General features: G+C 45.7%; 1 protein-coding gene across 1 annotated transcript in view; it reads right to left on the bottom strand.

Annotated features, from left to right (window-relative positions):
- RFX4 (regulatory factor X4) overlaps positions 1-12,617 on the bottom strand; it is a 320,232-nt gene that overhangs the window by 236,639 nt on the left and 70,976 nt on the right. The gene's annotated exons all lie outside the window — the stretch shown is intronic.

The raw sequence follows: 12,617 nt of genomic DNA, 5'->3' as shown, positions 1-12,617 counted from the left end.
CCAGCCCGAACTGCCAAGCCATGCCTTCCCTGGACCGGAAACAAGCTTCCTAGGACCGGTTTCTGGCATTTCAGCCGTCATCAGCCAGGCTTGCTTGAATCCAGTGGCAAAGTGAGCAAGGGACTCACGTCTGAGCATACCCTGCCAACTTATGGCGAACAAAGCAGTACAAAAGGGGGTGGTGATGGACGGAGCATCAGAACCAATCAAACACTCACACCCAGTCAGCAGATCTGGGTTTGATCCATCACCGTTCTTTGGCCCACTCTGCCACCCCAGTTCAGACATGGCCATATGCAAATCAGTCTGACCCTGTGCCTCATGGGAACAGTCCAGCCCGAACTGCCAAGCCATGCCTTCCCTGGACCGGAAACAAGCTTCCTAGGACCGGTTTCTGGCATTTCAGCCGTCATCAGCCAGGCTTGCTTGAATCCAGTGGCAAAGTGAGCAAGGGACTCACGTCTGGGCATACCCTGCCAACTTATGGCGAACAAAGCGGTACAAAAGGGGGTGGTGATGGACGGAGCATCAGAACCAATCAAACACTCACACCCAGTCAGCAGATCTGGGTTTGATCCATCACCGTTCTTTGGCCCACTCTGCCACCCCAGTTCAGACATGGCCATATGCAAATCAGTCTGACCCTGTGCCTCATGGGAACAGTCCAGCCCGAACTGCCAAGCCATGCCTTCCCTGGACCGGAAACAAGCTTCCTAGGACCGGTTTCTGGCATTTCAGCCGTCATCAGCCAGGCTTGCTTGAATCCAGTGGCAAAGTGAGCAAGGGACTCACGTCTGAGCATATCCTGCCAACTTATGGCGAACAAAGCGGTACAAAAGGGGGTGGTTTTGGACGGAGCATCAGAACCAATCAAACACTCACACCCAGTCAGCAGATCTGGGTTTGATCCATCACCGTTCTTTGGCCCACTCTGCCACCCCAGTTCAGACATGGCCATATGCAAATCAGTCTGACCCTGTGCCTCATGGGAACAGTCCAGCCCGAACTGCCAAGCCATGCCTTCCCTGGACCGGAAACAAGCTTCCTAGGACCGGTTTCTGGCATTTCAGCTGTCATCAGCCAGGCTTGCTTGAATCCAGTGGCAAAATGAGCAAGGGACTCACGTCTGAGCATACCCTGCCAACTTATGGCGAACAAAGCGGTACAAAAGGGGGTGGTGATGGACGGAGCATCAGAACCAATCAAACACTCACACCCAGTCAGCAGATCTGGGTTTGATCCATCACCGTTCTTTGGCCCACTCTGCCACCCCAGTTCAGACATGGCCATATGCAAATCTGTCTGACCCTGTGCCTCATGGGAACAGTCCAGCCCGAACTGCCAAGCCATGCCTTCCCTGGACCGGAAACAAGCTTCCTAGGACCGGTTTCTGGCATTTCAGCCGTCATCAGCCAGGCTTGCTTGAATCCAGTGGCAAAGTGAGCAAGGGACTCACGTCTGAGCATACCCTGCCAACTTATGGCGAACAAAGCGGTACAAATGGGGGTGGTGATGGACGGAGCATCAGAACCAATCAAACACTCACACCCAGCAAGCCTGGCTGAAGACGGCTGAAATGCCGGAAACCGGTACTGGGAAGCTTGTTTCTGGTCCAGGGAAGGCATGGCTTGGCAGTTCGGGCTGGACTGTTACCATGAGGCACAGGGTCAGACTGATTTGCATATGGCCATGTCTGAACTGGGGTGGCAGAGTGGGCTAAAAAATGGTGATGGATCAAACCCAGATCTGTTGACTGGGTGTGAGTGTTTGATTGGTTCTGATGCTCCGTCCATCACCACCCCCTTTTGTACTGCTCTGTTCACCATAAGTTGGCGGGGTATGCTCAGACGTGAGTCCCTTGCTCACTTTGCCACTGGATTCAAGCAAGCCTGGCTGAAGACGGCTGAAATGCCGGAAACCGGTCCTGGGAAGCTTGTTTCTGGTCCAGGGAAGGCATGGCTTGGCAGTTCGGGCTGGACTGTTACCATGAGGCACAGGGTCAGACTGATTTGCATATGGCCATGTCTGAACTGGGGTGGCAGAGTGGGCTAAAAAATGGTGATGGATCAAACCCAGATCTGTTGACTGGGTGTGAGTGTTTGATTGGTTCTGATGCTCCGTCCATCACCACCCCCTTTTGTACTGCTCTGTTCGCCATAAGTTGGCGGGGTATGCTCAGACGTGAGTCCCTTGCTCACTTTGCCACTGGATTCAAGGAAGCCTGGCTGAAGACGGCTGAAATGCCGGAAACCGGTCCTGGGAAGCTTGTTTCTGGTCCAGGGAAGGCATGGCTTGGCAGTTCGGGCTGGACTGTTACCATGAGGCACAGGGTCAGACTGATTTGCATATGGCCATGTCTGAACTGGGGTGGCAGAGTGGGCTAAAGAACGGTGATGGATCAAACACAGATCTGCTGACTGGGTGTGAGTGTTTGATTGGTTCTGATGCTCCGTCCATCACCACCCCCTTTTGTAATGATGTTGCAATACGGCACTGAAAATAACATTAGTTAATTATAAATCGTCATTTATAAAGCGCAACAATGCAAATATTGGAGAGCTTCAAGGCACAAATAAAAATAACAAAACAAAACTACCAGCAATGACATCAATTACAATTGATCATAAATAGGATTACGCAAAAAGCCATTCAAACTATTAAATATTAATCTAAAACAGTTCCACCGAAAACAGGAGAGATCTAAAAACCAATTCATAGAACTTTAGATGTACTTCGTAGACAGGCCTAGAGGACACAAACTACAGAATTAGCTTTCATGGCAGAAAGTTCTGCGGTGGTATTAGTAAACTTCATGTGCGCTGCAAGGAGGAGCAACGCAAGAATGGTTGCAACTCGAGGCCATTCCGCTTCTGACCCTCTGGGCTTCTAGAACCCCCTAGCCCACCCCACCAGACAGAGTAGTATCCACATAATTAAAACAACGCATACCGCGAATGTCATAGGGTGAGAAAAGAGACTAAGCCTCCTTCATCCATCTCTACATCCTTAAAACGTTCCATCCATCCATCCATCCATCCATCTTTTCACTTTCGTCCTTCCTTTCAACATTCTATCCATTGTTCCTCTACCATTCTATCATTCACAGTCTCATTACAGTCTAACAACCATCCTTGCATTTGTCCATTCATATTTCTAAGCATCCATTCATCATTTTACCCTCTATTTCTCAATCCACTCATCCTTAAATCCAGTTTTCCATCCACCCAGCCATTCATATTCTGCCTGCCTTTCATAAATCCTTCTATTCTTTCACCTACCCATTCAAATGTTCTTTTACCATTCCATCCGTCAGTCCCTTCACACTTGGCCCCATCATTTCATCCTTTTGGCCCTTTCTTATATCCTTGGATCCTCGCTTATTTCCTCCTCTCTCTTTAACTCTTTTTTCTCACTTCGTTTCTCTGTCTGGGCCTCCTTTAATGTGATTGACTTTGTATCCTTCAACTCTGCTATATGTTTCCTGGGCTATGTTTTAGGTCTGACCTAGACAGCGCATGTGCTGTCTCTACAACACATTTCATTTACATACAGTGGGCTTACAGCCTGCCCGTAGCTTCAGAATTGCTCTCATTTCCTTGGTTCCTGTTTGTCACGCCATGCCTGTGTTATGTCCTCTTTTTGTGTTTGGCCCTCCCCTGAAGCTTGGATCATGTACTTGTATCCTACCACTACTACCCGGTCATGTTGCTTCTTTTCAACTCCCTCCGCTCTTTCCATGTTTCTTCGTTTCCATCCCTGCGGTGCCCGTCCATGTTGCTTCTTTTCCCTCCCATCCCTCTGCTCCAGTCCATTTTTTCTTCCCCCACAGGCCCTGTCCCTGCTCCCCAGCCACCCCCCCCCCACTGTTTTTTGTCCCCCACCCACCCAGTCACTGTTTAGTTTCCTTCCCGCACCCGCCTCCTCCCAACAGACAAAAAGGAAAAAAACACTATGATAAAGCGAGCGCTTGCTGTTTCATACCACTTTATTTTTTACCGTTTGGCTCTCCTCCCTCACCCATCCTCCTATTCACCACCTCCACTCGACTGACAAAACCAATAGCTCACCCGTAGGCGAGACCTATTGGCTTTGCCAATGCTTGTTTTATGAGCTTCTTTCTGCAGAGATGCAGGCAGAACTGGTTCATAAATAATCAGCGTTTCTAGTGTCAACACCAACTCCCTTAAGCTGCTAAACCAGGGGGCTCACCACGCCTCTGCTACCTATTTCACAGGTTGGTTACTGCACACAAAAGGCTCACATGCATTTGTCTATTAAAATTTCAGCTAGGAAGATGAGGAATGGATTTACAGTGCGATAGCTGAGACGCAAAAAATACACTAAAAATGTTTATGAAATCGGAGATGCCTTAGATTTCCGCAAAGTGTAAGATTTGATTGACCCCACACTGTGGAATTGTAAATGTGCAATCTTTAAATACTGCACAACACTGGGGCCAGTCTACTTCTAACTGCTGCCAATTGTGGCACATAAGACAACAGAGGAAGATAATATGATTTTTAGAGGATCTCTCATTTTTTTTCAGTTGTGAAAGCTGGGATTAGAAGAAAGGTCTTGTGGAACTGGTGGCATTTGGAACCTTTGGACTACCTTCCAATTATAAACAAACAAAGCTCACATGTGATGGCGCAGCTGTGAACACTTCTCATGGAAGCTTTGAATTAGGAATTTGAACTAAAAAATCTGTATTTGTGTATGCTCTTAAAGTGAGCACCAACATTGTATTCTACCGTTTCCGTATGTTTTGTTCCATTTTCTTCTAGGTGCTAAATCAAATTAACCTGATCAATGTGGAACACAGTTATTATCGATGACCTGATGCAGCACGCTATACTGGGTGAGGGTTGCTTGTGTGTGCAAATATAGTACTGTGAAAGCTTAAGTTGCATTGCTCAGTGCTCCTGTCTGTTCACAAGGCAGCTGCTACCTGTGCCCTATAATATGAAAGTTTCCTTCTGACTGAAGCCCTGTATGCAGAGCAGATCTGTGAAAATGCAGGAAATACTCACTAAAATATCACCACTCTTTTTGTAAAGTGCCTAGAGGCTCAGTGGCATGAATCCATGCCAGCCTTCGCATCCTATTATCATGAATCCAAATGTAGAATACATTAAAGCAGGCTTTAGAACACCAACACAGATGGTGGTAACACTCGGACAAAGAAGCACAAACCATATCACTGGTGAGTGCCCTCACTGAGGCCCAGTGGAACTGTGGTAGATGCAGTGTTTGCATGTGTCATCTTTACTCCATTCTAGCAGTCAATGAGCATCAATTTTCAATGTAGTAATCCCCGTACATCAAGGTGCTTGACTTCATTACCTAACTAGTGTCACTTCTATTCCATCATTTGCCTAATCACGCTTTCCACTCGCATATTCCTCTTTATTCTACACTCTCCATTTTGTTTTTTATCTCTATAAAGTTCCACCTGCGCCATGATGCAGGACTGAAATATTTGCTGCTACAGTTATGGTGCCATAGCTGACAATCCCAACTACTTAATACTAAATGTTTCTTATTTAAGATGATGAATTAATCTCTCAATGAATGTAGAACAAAAAAGCTCGCTGGATTGTATTACTGCATTGGATAATTTAAAAGCCTAGTATAAATAATTGAACGATGATGTTTCACTTCATTAAAGCTCTTCGGAGGCTCTTACGCTTGTTAAGTAGTGCTCATTTTGAATGCTACAAAATGTTTAAAGGTTAAAGCACCCAAGTAACTTTTCCAGCACTGGAAGAACCTCCGGTTTGAAACCACACCAGAGGCTCAAGTTTCCAACACAATAAACCAGACTGTGTTAGTGCACAGATAAAAAGCAGCAAAGAACCTATCAATGACGTCTTTTCGGTAAATCTCCTTAGCGTTATGGGAGATGTAGTGCGTGCATGCTTTATTTCCCCTCTGAAGAACTTGCACGAAAGAGCAACGTCATGACGTCAGGAGATTAACTCAACCAAAATGCAGCTGTGCTGTGATAACGTCTGAGCTGCTTTGCCCGAGTGCACCCACCATCGGAGGGATGACATTAAACCAAACATTTCAATGGCATGCCTCAAAGCAGCTGCTTGCTCTCCACTGGGAAGCCTCGTTGTTTATTTATTATCTTAAACAGACGCCCCAAAGGGCAGCAGAGTCCCAACAGTACACACAATTATACAATACATAGAGTTACATATTATCCATGGAGATGCACAATTAAATTAGAACAAACATATTGGAACAACAACAGTATTAAGAAATATTTCACATAAGGATAACTATTTGGGGTTCAGTAGGGAGTCTTCTGTTCATAAAACATAACCAGTAGCATGCGGCAGGTGAAAAAGATTTTCAAATACCAACAGTTTCGGCTCTTTCTTCTTTCTGAGAAACAACATGTTTTCTGGAAGGGTGAAGAGCTGCAGCGGAAGTGAGATGGCCAGTGATGGGGACTGGTAGTTCCGGTCCGGTGGGCCCGGTCCTGGGGTGAGGTATGCATTGGCCTGCACGTAAAATACTCGTGGTTTCAAAACGAAGCCATTTGAGAGTGACGAGGACGGGAACGACGTGAGCAGACCTCTTGGGTCTAGAAACGACCCTACTATTCCAACTGCCTTTGGTATCCATGTGGGAGTAACAGCGGCTGCAACTCAAATAGGGCTTTTCTCTGGCAGAACTGTGGCACCGCACTAAGGTGCTCATTTCTCACAATGATTCTCTTTCCATGTACCTTTGGCACCTTAAGGTTTCACGGCACACTGACACCCTTTCGGGCCTACCCTAGGCTCTGTCTATGGATCTTTTCCCATGAGGAATTGTGCTTTACTCCTGCAAATTAAGAACTCGCCCTCCCCTACTCACAGCCAAATCTTTGGAAATCGTGTTCCTAGTGAGCTCGATTAAAAACACAACCTGCAAATAACACAGGGACAGGAATTAAAAATAGGCTGACAATAGCACCAATCGGAATCAAGGGCCCGGCGAGGGACGACTTCCACAGAGAGACTGTTTACAGCTAACTCCAACCTGACAGGAAGCAAACGAGAGGGGGGAATCTTTTCACAAATACTGCCGCGCCTCATTTATATGCGGGTCGCGCTCCCCATTAATAACGAGTCACAATGGCTGCCAAAGCCGCTTTGTAAACAGCCATGCAGTCACACATGTCCCCGGGAAAATCATGATTTAGCACTGCCATGTGAAAGAGCCAGCCACCTTGCAAAGCCAGGGGTTTCCCTGTCTGAAAACCTTGCTAAATCTCACACGGAAAAAACATTCTGAAAGCAAAACATTCAGGGAGCAAGAAATACACAAGGAGGGACGTCATCGTTCTGTTGACTCATTTAGATTCGTAGGCACAAGTGACCCTCCCAGGTCAGCGCAGCCCGCTCCATCGAAAAGCCTGTGCGGCCAACTCAGCCGGTGCTTTTATGAGAAGGTCTTGAGAATTCGACAACCCAACTGCAACAAGTTCACGGCCGAGACCTACTTCTGATCTCGGAGATGGCCTCGCTCCAGCCCCCTGTTTCAACAAAAACAGATGGCTTCATGCTTGATTCGCACAGGCCTGCTGATTCTTTAAGGAACCCCGCCCTTGCTTAGTTGCTTATACATCAGTATCTCCCTTCGAGCCACTGATACAGCATGTCATCAACCAGTCCTTAATAGAATCTTAAACTCTAGTTTCCAATCCGGAAGTCTAACCTTTTACCATCTGACCCAGCTGACATTTGGCCAAATTCCATCTACCAGCGTGGACCAAGATTTTAGGGAAGGTAGCTTAGCAACAGATGCAGCAGTTTCTAGAGGTTCACTCCTTCGTTGTCTTCCACTGCATGAAACAGGGGCAGCTCTATTGGGGTTCTGGGATCACCCACTGCTCCTCACGGCGGAAGCTGCCACAACGCTGTTGGATCTCTCTGCAGCCTTTGACACCGTGGACCACAGCATTCTCTTGAAGTGCTGGTCCGCTACTTTGAGGGCCTTTTCAACAGATGATAGCGGGTAAAAGCGAGGACCTTCACTACCTGAAATCAGCAACCTTTGTTATGTTGGTGCACAGGGCTCAGTCCTTTCCCTTGCTCTTTTTAGGATCTGAGCGTACCCTCCATTCGATCTGGTAAAAAATTGCTTACTGTCCCTTTAACCATACTCTGACTATACCAGATTTACTTCAACACTTCCATGATCCAAACCAATCACAATCTCGCATAGACCTGGAGCTTTTACTCTGTGGCATCTAGATTTGGATAAAGGATAATTACCTTCAGCTGAAATAGTCCAGAATTGATCTAGTAATCTTTTTCATAGGAGACCATTATTTTTTTATTTGTATTGTTTTATAAAGCGCAAACTAGGCCCTGTGGGGGTATCAGAGCGCTTCATAGTAAAACCATATATATTTAGCTTCTATTGTACATTTTGCACGAAAGCATTTACCGATTCAGAAACCGTAATATTAGCTTCATTCAGCAACGGAGGCTCGTGCACATTCATAGAATGCAAGTTTAGCGGATCCCATATTGCAATTTAGTTCATTGATATCATTGATTTTAAACCCCTAAAAATATCAGTTGGGAGGGAACCTTGGAACGAGATGTTCGTGCGTGGATTAAGCGGGAGTTTATAGGTGAGGCTGCAGGATTGAACAAAAGGTTACGGGAGGAATTTGCTCATTAGAAGTATCTTGGTTTCTTTCTTGAATCTTGCGGCGTTTGGTATTCTTCTGCTGCTTGGAGGTAGCGAGTTCCAGATTTTCGGTGCCGCTCCAGAGAATGCTCTGTCATATGTTTTTTTCTTCTGGAACATCGGTGGCTTCAGTAGTAGATATCTGGCACTCCTGGAAGGTCTGATACCCCCATAAATCACCAGTTTCTGGGCTAGATACCTTGGTGTATTGAGGTGTAACGCTTTGTGTGTGATACAAGCTATTTTGAGTTGAATTCTCGCTTTGTATGGTAGCCAGTTCAGGGCCTTGAGGTGAGGAGAGATGTGGTCGAATATTTTTGACCCTGTTGGTGCTGCGTTTTCGCAGGCTCTTAGAGGGGCCTTTGCAATCTTGGGAAACCCTGAGAGTGCAGTGCATCCGTATTCAATCCTCGAGGTTACTAATAGGCCTGGGCAAAAATTTCGTTCCGTTCGCGGAAATTGCGATAATTTGACATTTTTGCGTTCCGCGGAGAGCGCGAAAATGTCAAAAATTCCGGTTTCCGCAGCTTGGCGATAATTTGTTTCTTGCTCGCGCTGTAAAATAATACATTCTCGCGCGCGCGCGCGATCGCCTTACCTGAATCCCTGCGTTCGACGACAAGTTTTCTTGATCCGGTCGCGTTCTCCATGAGATGTTGTATTGTTTTTAGCCATTTGCGCTGTCTCGCGACAGTTCGCGCCCGCAGTGACGTCATGCGTCGCGCGATCACGTCTTTCTTCTCGCGATCATGCACCGCGAGAACAACTCAAATCAAGATGGCCGCGCCCGCAAGCAACCACATGGGTAAGTTGGCGACCCGCAACCATGCAGAAAATCTCGCGAACATGCCGGAAAAAAACTTCCGCATCTTCGCGATATTTCTGCTTGTTTGCGATAATTTTAAACATTCTCGCGATAATTTGCGAAGGTTAATTCCGCAAATTCCGCCCACCCCTAGTTACTAATGCCTGGACTGCCATTTTGAGGTCTGCTGTTTCCATGAATGATCTCAATTTCCTAATGTAATTCAAGTGAAAAAGGGCATTCTTAGCTAAATAGTTGATGTGGGCTTGCATGTCCAGGCTCTGATCAATAGTAATTCCTAGTAATTTGTTTGACTCCACCATGATCGGGGTGCAGTTAAGTGCAGTGATGGAGCTGGTCCATTCATTTACAGCGGTCACATTTTTTGGGGGGGGGTTATGAGGAGGAATTTTTTGCGTGTTTAGTTTGAGCTGATTTCTGGTTGAACATAGCATAGTTGCCTTTAATGCCTTGTTCATTGACTTGATCTCCTCCAACAATGAAACCTTCATGTAAATCTGAGTGTCATCAGCGTACACGTGGCGAGAGATGTTGGCAATGCACTGTATATCTGTAAGTGGTTCCATGTATAGGTTGAATAGTGAAGGAGAGAGGGTTGAGCCTTGTGGAACTCCGATCTGAGTGGGGGGTGAAGCTGATAGGTTATGATTCACCTAAAATCTCTGTGTTCTGTTCCTCAAGAAGGATTTGAACCAATCTAGAATTTCTCCTGAAAACTCCACCCTGGTTTCCAGACGATCTAGCAATAGCTCATGGTTGACTGTGTCAAATGCTGATGATAGGTCAAGAAGGATTAAAAGGCATGTTTTGTTCTGGTCGAGGGCGAGTAATGCATTGTCTACTATATATATTATTGCTGTTTCAGCACTATAATTAGGTCTGAATACCATATGGCAGTCGTCTAGTAAATTGAATTTGGATATGTGTTGGCTTAGTTGTTGCTGCACACACTTTTCTATCACTTTTGCTAATAAGGGGATGTTTTGATACCGGGCGAACAATTTTAGGGTCTGCAAGATTTACTGTTGTTTTTTTTTATGATGGGAATGACTTGGCCCATCTTTAGGCAATCTGGGAAGGATCCCTGAGATAGGGAAGCTTTGACTATCGATGTCCAGCTGGGGATGATGGAATGGTCGATGGCCGACACAGATTGGTTTTATGGCCGACAGGGTTTTGAATATTTCTTTGTGGTCGTATAATTTGAAGGTGGTCCAGTGAGTTTCATTTTTGGGTACTGACTGATAGAGTAATGTTTGATCGATTGATGCAATTGCCTCCAATGTGGCAACTGCTGTCTAAAGCTCACTTTCCATGGGATTTGACTTTGTAGTGAAGAAAGTAAAGAATTCTTTGCAGCTGATGTGAGATTTTGTTTCTTCTCACATGGTTTTGGCCATTTTGTTCGGTTGCTGTTTAACCAGTTCGAAGAGCTTCCTAGATCTGTTTTTAGCATTCTCCAATTCCATCCGGAAATATTCTTTTTTTGATTTAAGAATATTTTTATTGTAGGCGTTTCTGGTTTTTCTTAGCAGTTTTAGCTGTGGGGAAGATGGTAGTTGTCTCCATTTCCGTTCTGCAAGTTTCAGCTTACGCCTTTCTTTGTTTAGTGCTCCGCTGAACCAGGGTTTTTTTTATCTTTGTTCCGAATTCGTTTTAGTTTTAACGGAGCTATTGTGTCCATTATCTCTGACATCTTCGCAATGTAGTGCTGTTAGCTCACTAACATTTGTCATGTTTCTTGGAGGGGGAAGATCCCTCCTGCACAACGAGGCTAGCTTCTCGTCGTCCACACCCTTAGTGTCCCTAATCCATTGTTTGGGTTTGATTGATTGAGTGGGTTCTTTCTTTAATATTTCTGGTATTTGTGAAGTTATTAGGTGATGGTCTGACCAGTCGCATCGCGTGATTAATGTTAGGTTCACTGCTTTTTTTTTTTTTTTTAGATGATCCAGTCTAATGTAGAGCCTTTCATCAGAGTTCGCAGGGTTCAGGCTTGGGCTAGGTTTTGATTCACAAGGAAGTCTTTAAAGAAGTTGACCTGGGGGTCGCTAGTGTCCTTCCGGTGGAGGTTTTAGTCCCCTAGAAATATGTCATTGGAGTGAGGGAAGGAGTTTGCTGTGATGATCTCCATTAATTGGTCGACAAACATTAATTCTTGCCTGGTGGGTGATAGAATGCATGGATCTTGTGAACGAGTTTCTCTGTGTTTTTAATAGAAATTGCGAGGTATTCTCATGAATCCAGAGGGTCGGCCAGTAATAGGTTAACCATGAGGTCAGAGCAATGAATGAATGCAATACCCCCCTTTTCTCTTTTGCCGGTCTAGTCTCACTATGTTTTAGTTTGGGGGCACCAATAGATCTAGACATTATGAGGATGATTCTGTGAGACAGGTTTCTGTTAGGGTCGCTACTTCTATTCCCAAACTCAGGATAAGATCGGCGATGCGTGTTTCACTGCTGAGCGGCAGTTGATTAGTAGACCTGTGATCGGTTTCTGAGTGACCGAGATAGAGGCAAGATTCAGGGTGGATAGCGTAATACTCCTCAGGTTATAGGTATTTCGCTTTCTGTTACTTGCTTTGTTTTCTCTGAAGGTGTTGATTGGGACTGAGCTTATTTGAGTTTTCCTCGCTTTTGAGCGGGAGATTGGATGTAGTCTGTGTTTAGACGTAGGAGGGATGTAGAGCTCGCCTCTCCGCATTGGATAGATTGTCTCTTTGATAGCGGCATTGGTTGCGTCTTTATGCTATGCTGTAGTGAGAGTACTATCTCTTGAATGTTCTTGATTTTGGAAAGTGAGTTTTAAATGAGGCACGCAATGTTCTTCAGATCTGATATAGCATTGGTGATGGTATGGAGTAGATTGTTGGACTGTGGATTCAGGGAGTCTGGGATCCCTGTTGATGCAGGAAGCAAGAGGGATGAGCTCTGAGGACTTGAGGTTGGAGTGTTAGGCAGTGGTGGCTCCTCGAGGGAGTGCTGCGTGGCAGTGGACCGAGTCGGGGGCGGCAGGGTGGGGGGTAGTAAACTACGGCATACGGCCGAACAGAGTTAAGTAACTAAATAAATTAATAAAAACAAATTACATT

This window comes from Triturus cristatus, chromosome 4_1, assembly GCF_964204655.1.
Source record: "Triturus cristatus chromosome 4_1, aTriCri1.1, whole genome shotgun sequence".
Lineage (NCBI taxonomy): Eukaryota > Metazoa > Chordata > Amphibia > Caudata > Salamandridae > Triturus > Triturus cristatus.
Note: the sequence above shows the minus strand (reverse complement) of the source record. Positions and strands in the feature narration are given on the sequence as shown.